Below are 27,565 nucleotides of genomic sequence, written 5' to 3' on the forward strand. Positions count from 1 at the left end.
ATTGAGTATTTATCGAAATATTATAATTAAAGTTTACAAAATTTATGTAAACATGTCATAAAATAATTAGATATAATAAATAGCATTATTGTACACATACTGAAACACTAATTACAACAATTTATTAATGTTCATTAATTAATAAGTCATCGTGGTTCATTGAATCATACATAAAATCTAATACGGCCAAACCCTGTCACTATATGAGCTTTTAATTGCTGGTATTACATTTAATTGGCGTGATAATTTGGGCAGTTTATTTTGCAGACAGGTAGAACGTTTTTCCAGTATTTATTTTTCTACATATATATATATTTACATTTATCTCTTGAATATATTGACGTAGACATTTATTGCGGAGGTTTTGCAGTAAAAATCGGCATTGGAATATACTAAATCGTCATACAGATAAGTGAAATTTATTGAAAAATATCAATCACCTCCGGCAATGTGACATAGGTATATGGGGAGCTTCTTCATTACAAAGATATTCTGCTTCCTCTAATAAGACAGTTCCGAATGTTAATTAATTCAAAAGATACTTTTTTCAAATTCACTGGTGTTTTCGGACGTGGTTAGAGGGTAATTTTTTTTCGAAATTAATTAAAAGTCACCGTGGACCAGCTAAAGCGAACGTGCTCAAAATACCACCTAACTTCCATTTTATTTCCACTACTTTATTTTTGTCTGTGTCTTAAATTATAAAATACATTTCCGATGTGAAAAATGAAAAAAAAACGGTAAAAATGCATGGAACAATTGAAAAACATTTCAGATTTCAAAACGATTTTTCTAATTTGTACAAATCTACACAGCTATATTATGCTGGCGTAACAATGTTGGTTCTTACAAAATATTTAAGAAAATCAAACGATCACAAAGAATATACAGAAATTACACTTCACTTAACAACTATGAATGTTGATGGTTGTAAAGATATACTTACATCAATTCATTCCCCGCGTCAAATCACGTCTTGTCATAGCCAAGATTGTGAATTATCTGTAACCACAAAAAAAAAAACATCTTATTTATTTATAACAAAGATAGCAATCATTTCACATGTGTTACTTATTTCATATACATAACGTTAAATACATACATTAATCCAATAACCTAATATTAAAAATAAATTCTGATCGCTCTACATACGATTTGTTTAATGATGCAATATGAAAACGTTTAAAAGAAACAACTTCATAAAACTTTTACTATGCGCCTGCAAAACACTTTTTTCATGTTCTTATTGTACCTGCAAGTGTAATTGTTACAGTCTGAGTAAAAATGAATACATATTTCTGTAGAGAAACACGAATGTGAGATTAAAATAAAAATATTTCCCTCCTTGCGAAATGTGATCACAGTTTTCTGACTATTGCGCAAAGCAAGATGTTGTTTACGTGCATTTAATATATATCAAAATAGGCAGTATACTTTGCATAAATATTGTATAATTTTCGAAGCGGTAATAATAGTACAAAGTGGGTAAGGGATGAAATTTGCAATATGTTTAATTTCTAAAGCTAATGTAGCATCATTATTTGAACTAACAGTAATAGAACTGATATAAACTGAATAATATAATAAATAATCCATTTATAAATTGAATAAAAAACAAAACATTGTTAATTGTTAATCAGAATATCGTATTTCAAATAATAATAAGTGAGAGTTAGTAAATAGTATTATATATAGGTAAAGTGTAGTTTTCTTTACTTTGAGAAGTTATTTATTCTGTTCATTTTATAATTAGAGTGCCAATAGACCCAAAAAAATTCTGAAAATCGAGAAACACATGAAATAGATTTGATTTCTATAAATGAAACCATAAATAAATATTTAATCAAAATGCGATGCAAAAGCAATTTTATTATTAAGTTAAAAATCGTAAATTAACTTTGATAAATTATCGTAATACAGAATAATGATCCCCTTAATAAGTCTCCCTATAAATGTTTAATTGCAATGGGATGAAGCAAACACAATAGACTGCCAGCAATAAAAACAGTCATAGTAATACTGAAGTATTAACTCAATATACAATTTAATTCACGGACATGATCATTAATTTATAATTGAAGTTATTTTCAATTATTTTAATAAGACCCTTAAAAATAAAACAATGTCTCGCATAATTGGTGTTTTCTTACTGAGCTCCATGTAGTTTTATTTTGAGACCACAATTAATTATTTTTTTATTAATATAATCAATCGAAAATTATTCAATCAATTGAACTATTATTTGACAGCATATTCACATTTTCAGTATTTTTATTCCAATGTTTAAAAGCACAGGCAAAAACAAAATATTAAAATGTGAAAAAGAAAAGGCCATCACACGTGATAATTCAATTAATATTATCGGTATCTTTCTTATTAAATGTGTCTCTCTTTCTTATCTTTTGTCTCTCTCTTTCTCTTATTAAAATTACTTTAAATTCACCCGAAACATATTTGTATACACAATAAAGGCTAGATGTAAACGATTTTTAATCTTCATCAGCTATCTCAACTCTTTCAGTAATGGAAGTTATAAAAACTACAAACAGGCAGCAGTACTATCAATAAAACATGTGGACAGTCCCCGTGGAACATTTTAATTCCGCTAAAAGCGTCCGTCTCATTGTGATTCCCAGGAATATCAGGGCATTTCCCGAAGTAAACCGGGTTTAATGTAACAGACCTACCAGGTGGACGTGAACAAGGGTTATAACCTGATGTTTGACTTTGCAACGAATTATGGTACACGAAATATGCTTCAACAATTTCCCCGATAAATTTTATTTCCATCAGAACCTATAAAAAGTTATATATCAACTGATATATACAGACATATGTGTGATCCTTATTACTGAGTTTCTGTAATCTCAAGCTTCATTGGATAGATAAATTTGTTTTAATAATACAATTTTCTCCTTTCCGAGATATGAATATTTCAGGGTATATATTATTTATAGAAAATTTAACACTTCGCTAATACAGTGACAGTTTAGATGTTTTAAGTAGTCACTTTTCGGAAATCGTGTTTTTCAGTACTTTTTTTCTTTTAAACAACAAACTTACAAGTATTCTAAGATAATCATACTTAAACGTAGTGCTGTCTACTGCTTTCGTAAAAAGAATAAAGTATATTTAAACAATTTTAAAGAACTTTCAAAGAAATTGTTCTTTAATTACAAGTTCTTTAATTTTTTTATCTGGCTCAATGAATAATAAAACAAGGGCAAGATTTATTTCCAAAATACGTTTTACTCCATACACGTATTTTGTTATTTCTTAAACATATCTTAAGTAAATTTGTTTCAGAGATATACAAATTCCGTTCATATCTTTAGCGAAGAATGAGAATAAATAAGCATCTCCATATTTTTTTTATTTTAAAGCACTTCAAAGAAAAAGACGGATATTACAAGATACATCACAGGATAACGTCACGTATTGCGGCTGTCTCATAATATAAACATACATAGTTCCAAATACAAACTTAAAGCGTTTTGCTCAACGAATTGAATCTTAAGTAAATTGCAAACGATTAAAACTAACACGGCAGCTTGATGACATCTCAGTTAAGTACCAAACTGGGGCTAATTTTATTACTCGCGGTAATTTAATTGGAGCGCACGTGACTTAAGATTTCAAACTTTACACTGTTATGATTATTGCATCTGTAATTAATAATAATTGGACCCCATTAGAAGTAACATTAGATGCTTGAAAAAAAAAATAATACATTATTAAGCTAAATGAGATTGTATAAATGATTAATTTATTGACACTTAACTCACTAAACCGAAGATACAAAATTTGTAAAGCAATAAAGACGGCTTTATCGCTAAAAGCTCATATATTTTTATTCTTATTTATGCGTTTTGCATTTATTAAATAAAAACAACCGTGATGATAAAACACATATCTTTTATGTAAATTTTTAAATACATTATTTTAAGATGAACGATACTGTTACAATGAAATAAAAAATATAGAATCTCTCTCTCTATTCAAACATTCCTCTTTTAATATAGAACTTATGTAAACTGTTTACTACAAACAAAGAGAAGAAATACCCTTTGTGTAAAAGATTTTAAAGGATTCGTATAAGCAGGCTTTAATTTAATTATCCTCGTAATAGGCAACACTGGAAAGGCGTGTGGCAAACGCTCCAAATGAAAAACAATTAAACGTTCCCAACTTTTACAACAATCACACAAGCTCTTATACTATACTCGATAAACTTAGTCTATTTGTATGCCGGCTGCATCTTAAATATGCCTTTGCGATTCTCTCAAGTGGAAAAGGAAAATTAAACATCAGAATTATATTAACTATTAAAGTAGTCTATCGCTAAAGACGTTCAATGTTAAAGAATAGTAAATGAAGTGTGTATAAAGTACTTTGCAATTACTAATTAGTGCTGCATTATTTAAATTCTCTCTCGATTTTCTTATAAAAACAAAAGATTTGTCTCTTATTCTTAGTCTTTTTTATTCCTATTAGTTTTTTAAACAATGCTTATTTATCGTCAATTAAGTATATATTTATATATATAGCTTAGAAAGCTGTTAGAAAGAAAGAAAAAATATCTGTCTCAAACAAACAAACAAACACTACGTTTTCTATGTGACACATTACTGTTATAAAAATTCTAAAAGATTATTTTCTTAATAAACAGACAGAAAAAAGTAGAAGCATTTCAAGACACATAGAAAATACTTACAGAACCTACTTCAATTGAAATGGAAAAGGCAATTTTGATATTGTTTATATTAAGTACATAGCATAATATGATCACGGTTGTCAGGTAAGTAATTAATTTACCGTCGCGCTAAACAAATTGATATATCGATTAGATTAGGCGCATTTGGCGTTTGAAATTGAATTATATTTACGGTACAGAGTACTTTCCAAATATTATGATCAATATCCATAAATGCTATTTTTAACATAACTCGACTAAGTGTTTGTTAAATGCTGTACCTTGAAAGTTATTACCACATTAGCTTAAAAAACTCGATTTAATCTTTTACAAATCATTGTTTCAGATATCTTTGACGAAAATAGAGTTGATCATTAAATATATAAGGGATATCTGTTAACTAAATAAACTAACAATTTCATAATACTATATATTTCATTGTTTATCAAAAAGGTACTACTAAAACAATTATATGGTACTACTAAATTGCAAGTTTAAATCCTGCTCGTGTCTACGAATTGTTCCGTTCATAACTTCTATTCGACAACGCAACAATTTCTATGTATTAGACGCAAAATATGTAACGTTCAAAAACTTCTTTCCATTACTTAAAAATTAAATACAAAAACTAAATTAAAACTTGAAGATAAATTAAAAACGATGAGAAGTCAAAAAATATTTTGTTAATTATTATAATGAAATAAGTTTTAAAATATCTTTGCTGATTATGGATAAGCCTTTACAGGATGCTAAGAAAATAGATGACAATAATTTAATGACAAGCTCTATAAGATGTGAAAAGAAAAATACAAATTGATTCGTAAACAGAGAGAATAATTGATTTATAAAAGTATAGAATCAAATCTTGTGTGAACGATAAAATATTAACTATAGTACCAACAAAACAAAGATTTATAAATTTGAAATAACCAATATAAATCTACCACGATACTCCAGAGAAGCAATTTATATTAAGGAGTAGGGTTTCTTATAAAATTAAAATATACTTGCTTCGGGTATCTAGTGAAGTCCCAATAGACATGAAAAAGAAAACGAAATGCTTTGTTATCATCAAAAGCATTCTTCAGATAGACTCAAATATTGCGGTTTTCAAGTCTTAGATTGAATAGATTACGTAAAAAATAACTTGCCTCATCTTGACATAACATTTTGAGGAATTACATCACTTTATTCGTTTTTGTCTTGTCTTGTCTTGTCTTCAATGTTTGTTACTTACTTATGATTGTTTTAATACTTTCATTTTTATACCTGAATTTCGCTTTCAATCCATAACTCAAAGAGAAAATGTTCGAAATTTGAAAAACATATTTAACAGTATTTAACAGCCTTAGTTATTAAATATCCAAACAAAAAAGGATTAAATCTCATTTCAATTCCATACAAAAACTATTCCTGGATACTTATTTACACTGTTTTATTGAAATAGTGTTCATTTTGTAGTACTTTTCTAACAACCCGGTGAAACAATATTATTTATCGACTTTATTTTATAGCCAGCTGCAGTGAACCTGTATTTATTCTTGAGTGCCTTTACACTCAACGGCAGTTATCTTGTGTTTTTTCTATCTCAACGCAACTGGATTCTGTTATACTAAGACGGTAACCAATTTTGCCGTTTATCTTAAAAGCAACACATTATAAGATCAAACATCAAAGTAATACCAATTTCAATATTAATGAAATCTACGCGAGGGTTCAATATCGGCTTAGAACAGACAAATTGGTATCAGCTAGTGAATATATTACGATCCTGACCATCGGTTTGTTAATTGTCCACTGTTATTTATGAGAGTTCTCACTGTTTATAAGGGGTGAGATGATGCCAGCTATAGCAAGCAATCACATAAAATAGGGTAGTTAAATTACATAGCGTTCATATTATAATTCTCATTCGACAATATTGCTAATAGTGTTTTAGATTTTATTATTCCATAATAACATAATTGATAATTTAAGGAAACTTTAAAACTTGCAATTTAATTTAGATATATATTTCGATAAAATAGAAAGTCTGCTAAACAAGATATTTTGAATGTCTTTGTATTTGTATACAAATATTTTTTTATTTATTATACGACTTCGTTATATTATAAATATCGCAGTAATATCTCCTTCCTAACCAACTTCCAGATTTATTACAGTCAAGTATGTTTACTTATACCAAATTAATTCTGTCATGTTTACTTTTTATGTTTATAAAATTGGCTTTCATAATATATTATATCTTATGAATATTCATATGAAATATGTTCTCGAATTTTCCTCGTTCGTCACTTTCTTTGTCCCAATTTCGTTAAATAAATTCCCGAAGACATATGTCGATTGAGTAGATGATATTTATTTTGATGTTCATTGAACCTGATATTTTTGAGTTATTAAGAGAAATGAAAATAATATGGTAAAAATTTATTTGAAGCCATGGTATAAATAGTGTTTTTTTTTTAAATCAAATACATTTAGAATTTTTATTTTGCTTGAAGTTTAAGATAATGTAATATAATACGTGGGCAACACTGAAAATTTTTAGAACGTGCCAGTTAGAAACATTGCTAATCAAAACTTTTTTTGAATTTCAAATTTAGACGATTTAAGTGATTTTTAAAATATATATTTAAAAAATTTTAATTTGAAATCGACTTCTAAAAGAGAAAAATATCTTTTTTGACTTTATTTTGATGACCGTTTTAACTTAAGTTTCTTATATTAAGCGACATTGTACTTGTTTTCTTAGAAAAAAAATAGAACTGGAATATTTAGAACTGAATTTTTAAATGTTTAGCACTGGCCAGGTAGAAACATTGCTAATGAAAACTTTTTATATTTTTAGAACTCTTTGGTAATCAAATGTAGAATATTGCATTCATTTGTCATTTGTTTTTGTAAATTGGTGGCAAATCTTATAAATATATAATAAATCTAACTTTTGTTACACGTAAAAATGAACCTAACGGGGAAAAAATTTCGATCATTGATTTTTTCTGGGTTTCACTGTGGGCTTACTCAACAACAAAGCTATGATAGGCTGCGATTAGCAATTCTTAATAAAGCCCCATCTCGTGTCACTATTTACAATTGGATTAACGAGTTTAAACATGGACGTAGCAATCTAAATGATAATCTGCGTGAAAGACGTCCTTTAATTGCGACTTGTGAAGATAACATGCTGAGCAACGCATAATAGAGGAAGATAAGAGAGAATATTGGCAACTTTCTATATTAAGCCATTTTTCATTTTCTAAACATTTTCAGTGTTACCTAGGTAATAAACAAAACATAAAGTTCAACAAACATCAACATAATTTTTACCTACTTTATTGCTGGACACTTAATATTAAAAAAATATGATCTTTATGCGAAAACTAACTGCATATAAATTGAGATTTATTTCTAATGAGTGAACAAATGTAACTTAGTTTCGAAGGCATGTCTTGACTAATGTCTACTCTGTAATTAAATGAAGCTTTTCAAGAGGCACACGCTCATTTTGATTTTAATCAAAGCAAATTCGGTACGAAATTAAATTTACGCAAGGAAGTTACGAAATTACATTTGCTTAAGACATATCCAAGATGTTAGAAAATAAAATAGAAGTATGTAATTTTTGAATTCCTCCAAATAATCTACTGGTGCCTTATATATGGAGATGGAAATAATAATAACTATATTTAAAAGAGACAAATCAAATATTTCATTACCATCAAAATTTAACTTCACTAAAAATGTTACACATGATGTGGTCAACGTTATCTAATTAAAAAAAATGATTATAGATTGACTTTTGAAGTTATTCGTAAAAGTCACAAGATAATTTTATGGAGAGTAAATAGAATGACCAAAAATATGCGTTAGGAAAACACTCAGTTTTGTTTTCTAACAAAAGTATACATTTTATAATATTTTTTAGTATTGTAAGTTTATTTTTCCCTGAGGGATAAACTATTTTTACTTATTATCTATTTGTTGTGATCCCACACGTAGTTGCATTGATTTATGAAACAGTTTTATAAATATAATATAATTGCCAATATATATAAATAATGATTCATGATATACATAACGTGTCTCGAGTTTTTGGAGATACAAATAAATCCACAAATGTTGTCTAAAGAAAACGTTTTGTGAAGACATGTATTGTTTTACGTTTGCTTTAAAACATGTTAGTAAAAAATGTATATATTTAAGAGAAAAGAAAGAATCTTTACTCTATTTTATTCGTTCTGCATCCAATAATGAATAAATCAGTGATAGCGTCTACCTCGAGATGGCGAATCAAATCATAGATCCTATGCATTATTTCCTTAATTTTAAAGCGGACTTGTTTAATTTTAATAAGACCAGGATCTCTTTCATAGTCTTTATTCTATACACTACATTTATCTAATATGGTATATATCACAAAAGACACTTATTTTCTTTCGACCATAGTTTCAAACGGTACTTAAACAGTCCATAAATCAATGCGATATGTCCAAGAAATGCCCCCTTTCATCGGAGCTTAGCTTTCGTGAAATATTGCTAGATAATACTATATTACAAAAACAAATGATATTTTTGTCCACACTTCAAAGATAAAATAATTTTGTAGGAAAAGTATTTTAGACAAAATTCAAATATGATTTAAACAAAATTAGACTTTTAAGCTAGGCTTAGATTTCAAAAATATTACATAATAAACGATGTTGCCAATTTATATACGTGGACATTAAAAAAATGCTTTTTTTTGTCCTACAAAGGTTAGCAAGTTGACTTTTAATTAAAGCCCCTTCCGATATCCATTATGCACGACATTTTTAACTGCCCCCATGCTTCAACTACTTACATACACATATATGCACACACTAACTCATTTGCAATGTACATGTATTTTAAAGCGGCCGTTACATTATTGTGTGTAATAAAATATCAATGTAATAAAATATTCCAAAAAGTTTTGTTGCTCTATTCAATTTGAGTGATAATAAATTTGGTTAACTGCAGTTCTATCTAACGTACATGGACTGACTCATTTGTTATCCCATTCCTTCGAAATTGATCTTCGTCAAATGGAAAGAGTCTTATCCTTTACTATTTTTTCAAGTATCAAACATCCAACATACCCGACTGGGCTATTCACAATACGTATATATTTTAAGGACTTCTAATAGGTGATTATTAGTAAAATAGTAAATTATAAGATGACAATAATTTTTATAGTATTAAAATGTATTCTAGAAATATAATTAGTTCTTTATTGAAACTGTTTACATGAGTTTGTATATAACATATTAATAGCCTGTCTTTATACGTGATTAATGATAAACTTTCCGGGATGAAGGTATCAAATAAATAAAATCAATTTCGTTGACATCTGCTCGGTTCGCATAAGCGAATTTTAAGGTTTGAATAAATTTTGGTTATGTAAACATTGATCAATCGGTCGTTAATGAAGCAGGTATGTAATTATAATCTATTCAGTACACAAATCTAGATGAGGTCACTTGTGTATTACAAGCATTTGAATTTCTATAATTAACGTTACAAATACGTTCATATGCTTTTATTGATTTTAAGTACAATAAATTATATTTGTGTACATTTAACTGTCCTTATTCAAGCTTTAATCAACTTTATTTTAAGCCCTTTATAATTGCCATAAGCCAATTGATTACCAAACACCCAAATTGAACTTTCGTTTAGAAGGCTACCAATTATCAAGTTTATTCTTAGTATTAATTAACACAATTATGTTACCTTTACTCTGAGGCGTTTCAATTATTCGTTGCTGGTTATATTCTGTTTTAATGCTTCAATTTCATCAATACTAAAATGTACGCTTTACTGAATAAAACACATTTTTACAAAAAAAAAAACTATTATTTAAAATTTATAGCATTTGTAATGATTTCGAAATCACACAGATTAGTGATAAACATTTGTAAAATGAGTCCTGACTCGTAAATACATGTTCAACTATGAGATGAATTCCAATAGAGTACAAACGAGTAAATGATCACGGCATATAATTCCAAATGTATAGCTTATGGCCGAGTACATTGTGTACAAAATTCAGTCTATTCCCACATGCGAATTTGCGGCAAACCGTTTTAATGAGCTACAGTCTGGTATTAGCGGTTATGATACCTGAATGTAAGCCGAAAATAGTAACTGAACCAACGTTTACTAATGTTTTGCTAAAAAATTATTACTTCATATATACAATACAACTTGTTGTTTATTTTATATTTTTGTTATTTCGTATAAAATTTAGGAAATTTCCTTCAATAGCCAATAGAAACTAATAAAACGATTTTTAAAAATATCTCATTCATAAGACCATGCTTTATAAAAAGTACCAGCAGTTAGTTACGAAAACTGCATTCATTCACCCGTAACTGGTGCCTCGGAAAGTTTTTAAAAGCGCTAAAATGGGCTGGAAGCATAAGTGAGTTTTTGCTTCATACTTTGGCATGCATCGATAGTAAACTCAAAAACTTTTCGAAGATCTTCTGAACTTTTAAGTGTATATTGATTCTTTATTAGAATATTAAAAATTCACAACCATTTGTCTGATTTTCATAATTCAAAATGAATATCGACCTTTTTATTTCTTACGAATCACATTTAAAGTTTTTTGCGACAACTCTTTCTTTAAATGAATTTTTAAATTATACTTTTATTAAAATAAAATGTTTAACATCCCATTACTGTATATATTTTCTGTTATTAAATTATACTTACGAAATCATTATTTCATATGGAGAATATATTTTTTTAATTATATTTATGATTAAGTAGAAACGACATTATACGCAACAAATGCATGTATTTTGATTTGAGCTGAGAAGCTGCAGGTTCAAAGTTGAATTAGTGTAACAAAAAAAAAAATGGTTTATGGTTAAAAATTGTTATAAATAAACATTTTTCTAAATTTTGGTTTAAAAATTACAAAAAGCGCATCCTGAAACCAAGACTTGTCCGAACGACAGGTCCTACCATCATAAAATTAGTATGTAAAGTGAAAACTGCATGTTTTTAAAGAATCGCTGAAGGGATAAACATGGAATTTAACACAGGAAGTGGACGATTAAAGTATATTTTATATTATAAAATATACCTCACACAATGCTATGAACTTACCGCACGCATATAATATCTCAATCGATAAAGATTCCGTAATTTATATATTGTCACTAAATATCAATGTTAATTACATTTCTATTGTATTAATGAACTTGAAATAATCAATTATAGTAGAACATTGACCGTCCGGCGATATCTAGTTCCGTTAATAGCCTGAATTGTATAAGATACATTCGAACTACGGAGTAACCTTATGATTTAATTCTCTGCTTCAGTGGCCACACAGACGGCGTTCAGGTTTGATAACTAAATTAAGATTTTGGAGGATTTGAAAACAGTTAGACGTATCAGGACAGAAACTGTTTATAATAACTTTATCTCTACCGATTTCTGAGGATTACATTATATTGATAGAAATATTGCTTAATTAAAGTATTATTTGTAATTTGTATCTCTGTTTTAGATGTTTTGAATTCTCTGTTTTTTATTTTAATTTTTATTACAAAAAAATAAATACATAACCAAAAAAATTATAACAACACTAAGTAAGATTCTTTTTTAATAATTAGTCTGTTAATGTATCATTATTATTATCATTATTTTTATTGTATGTTTTTGTATAACGGATCTCAAAAATATCTTAGATTAATTAATTAACGGACCCAAAACCCGTTTATTTCATTACAAACTTTAAATTGAATTAAATGCAGGCATAGACATTGCTTCGCATATTACAACGTACCTAGGAAAACATCACCACACTTAAGTTGGTACGCTTGATGAAGGCTAACTTAGTCGCTACAATCTCTTTGATAAACTTGCTAGGAAACTTGCCCCACGCTTGTTTGTTAGCTCGCACTTAACGTGAACAGTAATTGAATTGTCCAGAAGTCAATTTAATTCTTCCTGATGTTTCGATCAGAACTATTTCTTATTAATTCCTTATATTATTTACTATTACGTGACAGAATATAGAGAATCATGTGTAATTATTTATTTCTTAGCATTTTATGTTATCTTCGACCAAAGTCTTAAAAAGATTGTTTACCTATAACATACCAAATGTTTCATAGTAATATTTAGGAATAAAATATCTAATAAAACAACAGTCAATATCTTTCTAAAATATTTACTCTTTTCAACGTCAAATTCTCAAACTAGACTGACGATGCATATCGTATGAGAATGATTCTGACACTAAACTACACTTTACTAGCGTACTATGTTTAAAGTATATAAAAAATATGTTTGAAAGCAATATCATGTCTTGTGTTTAAATAGCCTTGATTATCTTATACAATAGCCTTTAGAAGGGAAGTTAGTTTAAGTAAAACACGGATAAACAAAGCACTTTCAACTCAATTAGTTGCCGAGTTTCATTACTTTGTACCCTCCTTGTAATTAGCTGCGGTTGTTTTAAGAAAATTGTAGCTGACAAATTACAACCAACCATCAGTCCTAACTATTTTTGCATACTTTTCAAATATTTCCGTCAAAAGTAAAAAATAATATTAATATGACAACACATACAAAACACTTGTCTATTTATAACAACGGCTATTTACTTACTGACATTAGCAACTTCATTAGAGAAACAACAAAAGAGAATTGGAGATTTATTTATATTTTGTCTTATTACAACGCTATAAAACGATACAATTATATGAATGAAGTAAGAATAAAACACCGTTGTGCATCACAACAGTTCCAATATTAATATTACATTTGAATCAACGTGATGAAAGAGCATGACCAAAAATTAATTGAAATTTCATTTGCATATCGAAATCATTCAATTACTTTTTATAAACGTTTTCATTCCAAACGAACGTACATTGTTAACATTATTAATAATATCAATCTCTTTTATGGAATTTAATGAGCATAGTATTATAGTGTTAGGTTTAATGGCTGGAATTGATTACTAATAATAAGAATTTTCTTCTTAAAACTAAGATAAACACTCGATTCAATGAAGTCTCGCCTTAAATTATTATTTTGCAGAAATAATACCTATAACAGTCTATTGGGATAGCGATAAATACATTTTTTTACATTATAAAGTATAAGAAAATTCTTAGAAGGAACATGTGAACATATCGTGAGTCTTGTCTATTACAAAAAGATTGTATCAGCAAAATACTATAATGGCTACTCCAATTGTAACATACGATCAAACTAACGAGGGCGGACATGCAAGGTTATGCTTTTAATGTAATAAAAATCGCCTAAATTACATGTTCTTTGACACCTGTATGATACGAAACGATTTTCTGTAAGTAGAATGTCAATAAATCATTATAATTTCGACCCTGCGTGTTGCGTGTAAGTCATTTTAGTTGAATTATATTAAAGCTATTTATTATAACAATTATTTATATAAAAATATATAATGTGTCAAGTTTGTTTAAATAATTATAGAAAATGTCTTTAGTTAGAGGAATGAAGGTATCCGAGGATTGGTACTATTATAATTTCAAATAAAATTATTTATTTCAAACAACTTCTTTCTACTGAGAACTTATTAATTATTATATCCCATAAATCTGCCGCTTAACGATGAGAATGTTTTTTGAAAGTATGTATATATCAGAGATTAAATATTTTAATAAGAAAATTATTTGCATGTTACAAAAAATACATACCTATATTAATTTTATCAAAATACTTAATAAGATATTTTAGTGCCTGTAAATATTATAGAGGTACCTATTGTTTGAATAGTTTATATTTTTTGTAATTGTTTAATTTATCAAAAAAATACTATAATTTATGGGTCCTATATTTGGCAAGGTTTTTGACATCACGCGCGAAACAAGACATTTATTATTATCACTCTGACAATATTTGTGGCTTTTGCCAAACACTATGACGAATATTTTTTATGGTTTATCTTTTATTCCCTCCAATTATTTTGGAAAACAAAATTACTACCTTAAAGTTAGCACTCAAAAGCAAGATAAGCACCTATTTCTTAAGACATTGTTTAGTACAAGAAAATTTCGTTTCCTATATACTATGTCAGGCTCCTTCAAGCTACAATATCAAAATTTAAATGATATCTACTAAGAACTTCATTGAACCAGAATATTATAATCAACATCGATACCAAAAAGAAAAACAGTTTAATATATGAAAACATAATACCTGAAGCAATTTAGTTATGTTTGTGTAAATAAACGCTCTATTTGGTAGCAAAAGCAAATTAACGACGCAATAAATTCGACCGAACGGACAAATATTTCAGAACAATGATCATATCAATCAAGAATTTATTCTCATTAAGGGAGACCGCGGAACCCATCCTCTTATGCAATTCAGACAATATAAAGATCGTAACGATTTTTTCTAAGCATTTTCCCCAAACATAGATACAATTCCCTCTGGATCCACTTTATACAACGGTTTGTTTATCGAGCAATGGAGATTTGCAAACAAAAAAGCCTGTCTTGTATCTTCCGTGCAGTATATTTTTAAAAGTTCGGGAAACCAATTTGGTTTCACTGCGCCAGTATTTACTAAAGGTAAGTGTATTTCTACTGTTTTGTCTGTTGGATTCATTCGGTAGAAATATCCGTAAAGTTGTTCAATTTTGTGTCGATCTTTAAAAATATTGTTAGACAAGAATTATTCAGTATTCAGACTTCAGTACAAAATCGTTATGTGAACTAAACGTTACTTTATGATCTACTTTAAATAGAGGTTTTATTTTAATTTGAACACTTCTGACATTTGCATTAAACTTAACATATAAGTTAAAATCAGCTCATCTTTTCCAAATATTTACATATATAGATAGAGATATGAATATGAAATTCATAAAATAAAGTGAATATATATCAAGAATATTTATAAAGTGAGAACGTTTTCCATTAATGGTGTGGATTTAGACGTGTATGGCTTATTTTGCGACACAATACGACGAAAATGAGACAACAATAAAAAACTTGCCCGCATTGGATCGCCTTGTTACCCGGATAAATCTCCATTTACTTGTGAAATACGAAGTCTTCAACAGGATATTTCTTTTCTTAGAATCATTTTTAACCGACCAAAAATAAGTAGGTTGCGAATAAAAAAAATGCCTTTAAAATTTTCTTTATTTTGTATTTTTTCTATTGAATTCGTATCAGAATATACCAGAACAGTTAAGATATTGTTAAATGATAATCAATTATTAAACAAGCAACCCTCAAGCCACCTACGTAAGGAGCGCTATTAGTGACAATCGGATACTTTGTTCTCAACTATTGTCGAGTGCGGAAGCTCTGCCCTAATTTGTATTTGTATAAATTTACTTAAAACATGTAAATTGTGAAATTAGTCTTGAATATTAATAAGTGGGCCCTAGCCGGCGAACGTTTTTTTTAAATCATCACGTGTTTTCTTTTCTAACATTATATTGTAAGGAAATCGATACATCCAGTATAAATTGTTCTGTGAGAATAAGATTTTGGGGTTCTAATAAAGACTGGCCCACTTATCGTATGTCACTTAAAAGCGTCCCTCTGGATAAGGATAAGCCACCATAAGATGAACACTTTTAAAGGATTTTGTTTCAGAATTGTTTTTTTAGGCTCAAATACGTGCTTAAGAATGAGTAACTAGAAAAGATTAAAATTTAAATCAAACTAATTTATTTATAATAAAATTCGCGTCGTATATCCGAAACATATTAGTTTCATTTAAATGATTAAAACTCGGAAAGTCTTGGACCTCATTAAGATTAAAATTATCTTCATTTCCCGTTTTAATTTATATGTAATGACGAAATATCTTTACTTTCTTTATTAGTTGCAAGTTATCATGATTAAGTTTACTGTGTATTTAAAATTTTAAAAAGCGATTATTTTACATGGATATTATATTATTATTGATAAGAAAATATTACTATTTCAGTAAATGTTTCATATTTCTTAGAAGTAAATAAGTTTACCAGATATTTTTTTTAGCTGCATGATATTATTTATTGATGAATCAGGAATCTATTAAAACATTACTTGTATACAAGTTACAGAGAGCCTGTCGCCCTTGACACATGATGTAATGATCCACCAATGTTTCTATTCTAAACCTATTTTTAAATCAATTTATATCTTATTGCACATGAAATAAGAACTATAAACATCTCAATGTTACTAATAAACTAGGCAACCACTTTATGTAGTCGTTGTAATGTATGACTTGCCGATTAAATAGCAAAGATTCAACAGTTGTGTTCACACAATTTTAATATCTATATATAATATAATAGGGTGTATTCCAGCGTGGTCATATGAAGTCATTACGTCGTTAACACAGTCGTTCTCAGTACAGCTATGATACATCAAATATGCATAAGGCCGCCTGCTCCGGTTAAGAAAAATGTCTCGCAATCATGATCTTGCGACCTGTTAATGATACAGTAATATACAATATTCCGCTTGCATATCTTTTGGTTTTTCTAGTTTTAATTCTAGATTAACGACAAAGTTAACGCTTCAGTTTCATAACAAAATACATATGTAGATATTGACTCACTAATTATATTTTGTACGCGTTCTAAAGTCACGTCGAAGACGCTACGAGCCGAAGACGAGCTAATGCATATAACGACTTGCAATTTCGAAGTTCTAGCCATTGGGAAGGAAAATCTGCAATTTGCAAAATTGCAGTAGCATGAGGGTCGCCGTAATTGCGATCTCTTGCCAATACGTTTGAAAGCGATAAATAAATATGAATGAATTTCTCTCATTGCCTTCCGAATGGTTGTTGATACTGGAACATAACCCGACGTTTTGCGAGTAAATAAAACTCTAGAGTCGTTTTAAAACTCGTTTATTTCGAGTGCGTCGGTATTTAACTAGCGGGCCCTCAATTTATATAACTCATATCAATTTAAATATACTACTAACCGATTTGATTTGAAAAAAAATCACATGAAAATATTTTTAACCATATTAAATTTAATATATTTCAATTAATATTTTGTCGCATAAATTTATAATGACTGACATTTGCAATTAATAGCTTTCAAATTGATCAAAACTTTCCCTAAATAGCAATAACCCTTAATAAAGTTGGACCTATACAACCCAGTATGAAGGTTCTAAATTAACGTGTCATGACGGTGTCCTAAGGTTATATAAGGTCCAAACATGTCATTAACATTTTGAACTTATACTATTTGTATTAAAATTTCTATGTACAGTACTAAAAGGACTATTCCGAATTGCGTTCGATACTGTGGGAACTGTTCAAGCTGGTCCAACGGGATTGATTGTTTCGATTTACGCTGCCAGGTGCTTACATTCCGTGAAAATTATAATTGATATAATTTATGAGGATTAATTAAGGAAAGTGTGTTTATTACCTTGTTAACTTCAAAGGTAATTCTGTCTTAATCAATATGTTATAAGAATGAAACATATATATCATAAAAATATATTATTGGTTGTATACACACAAAAATATGTTCCCTAAAATCCATAGAAATAGAGCCTGACTTTGCTATAGACTTGGTTAATGAGATTTAAACCAAAAAAAAACAAACGAACATTGTTTGTCTAAACATTTAAATATAAAATACAATATAATGTACCTAAAAAAACTGACAGAGGTATATCGAAAGCTGTATTTCATTTTCATCTGAATAAAATGTCATCCAATTGCAATTGATCAGGCACAAACGACTAACGAATCTATTGACACCCAAGTAATTGAAATCCATCAGTCGGATTGCGCTGTACCATTTACCAGAATGTTTTGAAAGACACATCTAGATTCAAATGAAAATTGAAATGTAAACAAACACATTTTCTTACGTTTATCTAATAATTTGGAATTGCAACTTCTGTAAACATATTGCAATGTTTTATTATATTTTTTGTAAACCTCAGCCTTTTTTGCTCATAAAATATCTATACTCACGGCTCTCGTCAATTGAAATTAATACGAAAAAGTAAATGTTAAGTAGAAAAATATTTTGCTGATCTAAAATTTTTAAAATATTTTCTATATCTTAGAATATACCTAAAAGATTTCATAATTTGGCCATAACGTTATTTAGTCATGAAATTACTCTATCCTGATGAATCACATTTTTTACTGACCGACTCAAACGTCGTCAAAGTTCAGCAACTCATTTCCATGGTAAAATATCAAATAAACTTAACATATAAGGTAAAATATCAAATAGAACAAGGCTTTCATACCTCATTTTTGAGTTAGGTTATCTTAACACCTCCGCATGGAATGAGTAAAAATATTTAAATTTCACATTATGAAGAGATTTCAATTTAATTAGTATGCATGAGTGGTCTTAAAATTGTATTAAATAAAGAAATCATTTGTCAATGACAATCACAAGTGAAACACATAAAACATTCCCTATTTCGATCCTCCCCCATGAAGCGTTATAAATGACGCAATCAATAGGTTTCATGATACAGAGATCACTTACTTCTGAGGACAGAAAAACTTATACACATTTTATTTATATTAAAAGGAAATAGTAGAATTTCACGCTAGTACTATAGCATAAATATAATTCACCAGTTTTCAACTATTACTTGAAACACATTAAATATTTATGTAAATATAATTTATGTAAATAAATTTTTCTATTAAGGTCAACACACCTTTTATGTCAAGTCTTTTAAGCTATATCTTTTTCTCGAAAATAAAATATCTTGATAGTAAACTTCGAATAACCGAGCGAAGTCATGAGAGAAATATTGTTAGTAATAAATTATTTTTAACTCATTAAACGTGATCGTCATACAGTCAAAATTGCACATACTTTATTTGTCTATATAAGCCAAAGAACCAAGATCTAAGAGGGTATATATATAGGGATAGATAGATGAATGGATATAACAATATCCATCTCCTTGGTAAATTATATAGGTTATACCTTCCTTCATTAAAACAACATTCCTCGTTAGAATTTATCTCGAGCATATATTATCTTATCCAAACAGATTTAAAACTTAACTCATCTAATCGAACACCAATACTTTAAGAAGTTCATGAATACCTCCTCCATAATTCAAAGCAAAATATTTAAATTAATCATTGTTGTGAGAAAGGTTTGCATAATCTGCGCTTATAAAGAAACTTATCTTAATTACTTCAACACAACGGATGTAACATTTCTGCCTTAATGGATTATAATTAACGAGCCGTTAATATTTTCGCCCTGTCTTGAGTCTTGAGTCACAAAAAAATTTGGTCTTTACATACTAGTACAAATTAAAATATACCTATATTTCAAATATATTTCTTAAAATATTAGATAAGATGCTATTTAGAATTAAGATCTAAGAAATTATAGGTCCGTTTTAACATTCAACTTCCTAAGCAAATATGCATACATCTAAATATAAATGTAAAAGTAGTAGTTGGAATGCTTAAAACAAATTAATTTCTTATTGTGAAAAACCAATGCCAAGTGAATTTGTTCCTGAAAAGATTTATTTGAGAACATCAAAATAAACCGTTCATTAAAGGCATTTATAAAGACAGACCAGTAATAACTGAAATGATAAAATTAATATCAATTTTATTTTAATAATTTCACTAATAAAAACATGTTATGGCTACAGACAATTTTTTATCTAAACAGAAAACAGATTTGTTATAATTCTAAATTAAATAAAAATATTTTTCTGTACTCATGAAAAGTTAAAAATAACCTTATTCATTTTAATATTAATCTGTTTAAGTGTTCTTATATTTTTTTAATATATATCTTTAAATTGAGAAGGAACAACAATTTTTCATTAATAGTAAATATAAAAAAATATATAACAAAACCTCATAGCATCCAACAATACTTGATTAACATTAATATAAAATATAGTTTATTTAATACGAATATGTATATGCATATTATGTAATCATCAAACAAATATATAACAATAATAAATTAATTGAACAATTAATTAATCAAATTCAAAGCAGTAATTGTACCTAAAGGAAGTCAAGTGTGCATTCACATATGAATACTCCTCATACAAATTACGATCAGAAGCTATTCGGTGAACACGAGTGTTATTGATCTGCTGCTGTTTAAAAAAAAATACAGTTAAATCATATAAAACAATATACTGATAATTATACTAGCAACCATTACATCGACATACGAGATTTATATTTTCTACTAATCTGTGTTTCTTTGCTAGTGATCCATGTCCTCTTATGTCAGACACTTTCATCTCGACTACCCGTGCTCGCTGTTGCTGTATAGTAACCAAAACGTCGGCAACATGTAGATATAAAATATTAAAAACGCGTTATATTCGAAAAACTTAATTACATTTAATTCTATGTCCTACCCAAAACATTTTATGTGTTATAATTTTTGCAGAATTATAAATAAGCATTATCTAACAAACAATACTTATTTTATTTTTACATTAATGTCTGTTCGTAATAAAATTTCCAATTGTAATAAGATTACAATACACTGCTCGTTATATTTTACAACGATTCAATAATCTGACCGCACTGTTTCAATGATCCAATGTATTTTATAATAGTTTAACGATAAATAATCTATACCGCAATTGAACCCATCACACTTCAGTTTTAGCGTGTTCAATTATTTATCCATCTGATTGGTAACATGCATGGTGCGGGTTGCCATTTGTAACCGATAAATAAAATTAAGAGGGTTTTCTCGTTACGGTTTTTTTTATGATTTATAACTCCTTCAATTTAATTGATGTACTTTCTTATTTCGTATAAATTCTATGAACATTAGGAAAATTACTTCGATATAAGGTACAAAAACGTCCCAACATCTATATTTTCTACGCAATACTCTGTACATTATATTTTTTAGTTCTTAGCATATTTTATTAATAAATTTTTGTTGACTTCGTGAAATAGAATACCTTTTCTTTTAATAATGTGGGTTATTGTTTTCTCAAATATAACTTTTATCCATAGCTTATTCAATTTAAAATGTCGTTAAATCTTAAAGTGTTTAAGTAGCGTCTTATATTTTGAGAACAAAATATATAAAAAAGACTTGTTTTATAAATTTACTAAAAGAAAATCTTTTGGGACAAGTTTTTGTAGTCTAGATCCCAGACTGAGTTCTTTTTTCGTTAATTATGTCATTTAGAGCGAATTAAGGCTACAAACATTTGCGCAAGACTAATTGTTAAGTGCCAGTGTTATAATTTTGTTTAGAGACGATTTAAATGAATATTATATTAGTGAAAGTTCTAGTACGGATAAACATTTAACTAGACGTTTGTTTTGCAATGGTCTGAGTGCCATTAACATAGTTATTCGGTCATGAAAACGTTCACTGACTGCGCTGCTGTACGAACTTTGATACTAGTAATTGAGATGCCATAGCAATTTCTCTGAAAGTGGTTAAATGGACACAAACTTGTGCTTTACTGGTATTTTATACCTACCATTTGTATTACAAACTTAAAGATATATTCGATTTGTCTTATTTGATTGATCGCTTTTTATAATCCCATGATGTTGGTAGCTTTCTTAATTAGGACAATGAATAATCATGATGTTTATCGTCCATCATTGATACCTGTTTCCTTACGAATATGGTCTTGTAGAGAACATATAGAAAGTGAATGATTTTATTGGTCAATCAGGATAGGGTGAAATTACGTTTGCTGTTTGTGGCACTCATCAAACAAAACCCAGAAATACAATCTACAGCCGGTTGTTAAGAGAAGAATCTTATCTAAACATGTCACAGTTTATTCCTATATTCTTGAAACACTGCTCCCTATTATAATTTTTAATTAGTTTAAGCTTAATGTTCAGTGACAGCAAAAAAATCCGCTACGTTTTTTAAGCAGTCTTAACAAAAAAAATCTGCAAATGACAAAACTTATCTACAAATAAGAGGAACTTTTACAATAAAAACGCCGGGCATTTTTAATTTCCGTCTCAAGTTGAGCTTCAGGATTCAAATGAAATGGTCAACAAGTTCTCGAAACATTTAATTAGTGACAGGAGCGGAAATGAAGCGACACAGGACATCGTCAACACCTTCGTGCGTGCGTCTTTTGTAAATTCACTCTTTTATTTTCAGCTCTAGCTGGAGCGACGACCAGTATTCCGCTTATTCCAGACAAAGTTAAATTAAATGACTAATTTTAAAGAGAAAAGTATAGTCAAAGAAAAGTTAAACACGATGTTTTTACAAAAATAAAAATCCTTTCTTATTTAAACACTGACTCATTTTATAATTATTCTTCTTATAAGTTTTATAAAGGACCTTTATTCTGTAACTTTGTAATTTAACTGTCATTATCTATAAAACAGCTATATTTAGAAAAGGAAAACTTTAAACAACACAGCTTTCTCTATGCTAACGACGGATCGGGAAAGTTTCAAAGCTTACATTACTGACGAGATGTCAAAACTGTGCGCAACGCTGACCGCACTAACAAACATGACAATGCTATTAGAGTGGTATACTCATTTAATTCTTGCGAATGTTTCATTAAAAATACGACCTTTATGTTTTTTTAACCTTTTTCATCTCAATCAAAACGAAATCAAATATTGTTGAAAAAAGTTATTTTATGATTTCATTTATTGAATTATAGTGTAATGTATACACAAATTATTTACCTTTCACTATTTGAATAAATACAAAAACAAATTACAATTTATTATATTTATTTTTGTTTCACTGTTAAAGCTACACATTTCAGTAATATGAATCTGTAGTCTCCCATTAAATAAAAATTTAATTTCAAAGCCATGTTAAATATACAAAAATGCAAAAAAACTCTTCCGCTGCTAATATATTTTTAAAACATAAATACTATATTCCTACGTAGATCCCGCAAAGATAACAATTTAAAGACAAACGTCAGATCTTATATCGCATATGATAGCCATGGCTTCTCATCTCCATTCTTCGGGCCACATTAGCTTTTTGATAGCCATATTTTTACTTTGTACTATTAAAACTGCCAGCGATGCCGAATAAATTATGACACGTCACCGCATTGCGTACTACCAGCATGAATATAAAGTGAGACAATTACAGATAACATATTCTTACTTGTGATGGAGTCAAATAATTTCGTATTTGATCTTTTATAACAGTTATGAAAATTTTGCGTTAATAATTTTAAAATAAAAGCCAATTTCAACATTTTACAATATTTTTCCTCTTCAAACACAAAAGCTACAAACAACACCGAATAGTTATAGACAAAGAATCTGGAATAAAAAATATATTTTTGTACAATATTTCCAACCATTCAAAGTACGTATGTTGGATAAATAACAATAGAATCGAAGTAAGCACAAAAGCACCGAGTGCGCTTAATCCAATAGCTTCGGGAAAACATCTCTTCAGTCTAGTGGTTTCGGAAAAACAAGGCAATGTTAATTACAACTTCATTACACTCAACCTCATAACTTATTCCGATTTGTCACATGTATTAAAATATTCACAAATTATTAATTAACATCATTTATATAAATCTGTTATCATTCATTTATTATTAATGGAACAATTCATTAGATTCACTTTCGACAATTCTATTGGAGTGTTCGTAATTTTTTAAACCTTTCAAAATTTTTTAAAATGATTGGTTATCGAAAATGTATGAGGATTCCGATGCTTTCAACTGAAACGATTTAATAAAGCTTGTACATGATTTATAATGTATGGTGCGCCTTATATACTCTGACTTTATTAAGAAGATATATAGGTATAAATTGCATTTTTAATAACTAAATTAATATTTGAAATATTGAGAAATCTCATTTACAGGTTTTAATTTGTTCTCGTGTATACATTCCATTTATTTTTTATTAAACACGAAAATTTATCTGATCTATTGTCGCTGAACATAGGTACGTGATTTGATATTTATTTATTTTTTTGAAATGGTAATAATATATGTAGAGTAGAGTATATATAATTAGATACGTGTTATACATAAATATTTTTATCAACAAATTATATAAAATTATAAGCTTATGGACCTCGGAACACGAAAATATCTTACGTTAAATATAACCTTTGTACTTTCTTTTTCAATTATATCTGACAAAAGTATGTATATAAAAATATAGCTTCATTTAATTGACCTTAATAATATTATATTTAAGTATAATAAATGTTGCAATTTTTTTTGTTAAATTAAATTAGCACTTTAAAGAAAATTAAAAGGCAGCTAAGAGTAAATTTCGTCGGAAACTGCACTAATTCCTGCTAAGTAAAGTCATCTTGTCTCCATTACACCTCCCACCGCAGAGATATATCTTGCTGTAGACTTGAACGATTAATAACACTTAATACATAGCATCTAGCTATCACAGCTTTAACAATTTAATTACTAAATGACTATATAAGCTCTTTTAAAGAACTCTTATACGCTTCTATATCAAAAACAGCAAGATTTACCTCCGTTTAATATTTTCTATACGTGTTTCAAAGTAAACTTTGGTAAATACATAACTTTTGCAATGGATATTAGATAACTTATGATTAATATTTCAAAAGTTAGTCATAATATACTAGTGCTATTTTAAAGTAGTTGTTAAAGTCTTGAACTTCTACATAATTTCATAACTGATAAAATACAATGTTACATCTAGCAAACAACTTCATTATCATATCATTCATACCTTTAACAAACATATCACTTTGTACGTTTGTACCGATCAGAAAACTTTTACGGCATAATAGCCAAGTATGCGCATTTATAATTCAAAGGGAAACTTTACTGATCTCGTATTATTCTGGCTTATCCTTGGCTTTAGAAGGAAACTTCTCCATAATGATCACCTATGCCGTAAAGATCCTGAACCGAATTGCCCTTAACGCAAAACCTTGTCTGTGCGTTATCACTAGTTCCACGGATATACAATCTCTCGGGATCGTCTCTAAGAACGTTGTATTATTCATGAACGCAGCTTGAATAATGATGAACTAACTTGTCCTAATTTAAAAACAATTATTTCTATAAATTATATTTATAATTATAACTTAATTTCTCTAATATGTTTACATATTGTTTATTTTTTTGTCTGCAACGAAAAATATATTTGATCTTTAACAACACATTAAAAACTGTGTGTGAATGTGCGTTGTGTTGTATGTTAGTCAGAAACCAACTAACGACCAAACCAATTAAGATAAATTTTTGTATTTTGTATTATTTTTTATTAACAGATATGCTAGTTTTTGATCCAGAGTTATAAAACATTCTAAGTTATGATTTCTCCTAAAAATTTTATACGGATATAAATAATATGCTACGAAAATAAATACACAGTCAATACACTTCAATAACAGAAAATTTAAATGCTGTTAAAAGTGGCTATTTACCTAAAATATTCAAATAGTAAAATATAAAGTAAATTCTTAAAGCATTTTATTATATTCCAAAATATTTTCTGAAGGATTCAATTGTTCTAAAATAAATTTTAAATTATGCTTGTATTTTGTAAAACTTTTAAAAAGAGTAAGATTGGAAATGCACGTGTTCCAAATGACCCTAGAAAGCCTACTGAGGAAACTTGTTTCGTATATAAATTTCCCCTAAACGGGAAACACACCCTTGCAAAACTGTTAAAGTGAGTTGATGTTGGGTAAAGTCAAGCCAAAATTCTTTAAACTCTTTCTGAGAAACAACGAAAAGATTTTTGTAATCGAATTTTCTGTTTATAAAGTATCAGGTATATACATGACTGTTAACAAAAGTGTTTTAAAATATATATGATTGATTAGGAAAGTATAATAATAATCGAATTTATTTTAAAACTATATCAATGTTGTATATCTTTCATGTCCATTTTTTAAATACGCTATATAATAAGTTCTTTATTCTATATTTTCATTTTCAAATGTGTACCTTCAGATTGCATTACCTTAAAGTAACACACAAACTCCGTGTTGACTTTGGAATAGGGAAAACGCAAAGGAAAACAACTTCTGTCTGTCACAGCGAATATATAACGATTCGTTAGTCAATGTTCTTTGTAAACACTATTAGCACAGTTTTACGTGCAAGCGTTAAATTGCTGATTAAAGAAATTGTGGTTTGGTATATTTTTTTGGGTCAACGAAAAACGTTCAGTTACGCTGTAAGTTAATGTTATGTTTATGTAATGTCATGCGATATTCATAGTATAATAATAATGGAAATACGAAGGTTATTTCTTTAAAATGAACAATCACGTCTACCTTTCTGTTTTCAATTGATGTTTTTAGTGTTAATTAAAAAGCTTGCTAGGGCAAATAAGCTTAAAAAAGTCAAATAAAAAGTTACTGAACTGGCATTGTAATGGACACATGGTTTAAGCCACTCCTATTCATCAAGCGCTATAATGTACCAACATGGCGTAAAATATTCCCGGTGCACCTTATTATTTGGTTGTACTAATTAGGAAAGTTGCAGTAATTAATAGTTAAATACATGAAATATACATTTTTGATGTTTAGGAATTAAAATTAAACAATCGTCGTATTCATAACATTATATAATCAATAAGAACAATATTTTAGCAGGTGCATATAAAATTCAGTAAGTCAGAGAAATTATAAAGAGGAACAGCAAATAATAAAAATCGTAACAATACGACAAAAAGAAAGTTGCTGGAATTTGGCGGTCAAATATTTATTTCTGCGTGAATATATATGGATGTTATTACCCACAAGTCACATTAGGTTAGGGTTGTAGCGAAATATGATAATGTTAATGTAAAGTCCAGGAATTTATGGTAAACTATCTTACACGCATTCTCTCGGCATCTTTCTTTCATTCACCTTTATGTGACTCATTTATACATCTT

At 28.3% G+C, this 27,565-nt stretch overlaps 1 protein-coding gene across 1 annotated transcript in view; it reads right to left on the reverse strand.

Moving 5' to 3' along the window:
• LOC116771386 (uncharacterized) overlaps positions 1 to 27,565 on the reverse strand; it is a 97,014-nt gene that overhangs the window by 51,021 nt on the left and 18,428 nt on the right. The window contains exon 2 of the mRNA XM_032663233.2: positions 947 to 1,002. The gene's annotated coding sequence lies outside the window, so the exon portion shown is untranslated. The remainder of the gene's footprint in view (positions 1 to 946; positions 1,003 to 27,565) is intronic.

The sequence above is a fragment of the Danaus plexippus genome, chromosome 8 (assembly GCF_018135715.1).
Source record: "Danaus plexippus chromosome 8, MEX_DaPlex, whole genome shotgun sequence".
In the NCBI taxonomy this organism is placed as follows: Eukaryota; Metazoa; Arthropoda; class Insecta; order Lepidoptera; family Nymphalidae; genus Danaus; species Danaus plexippus.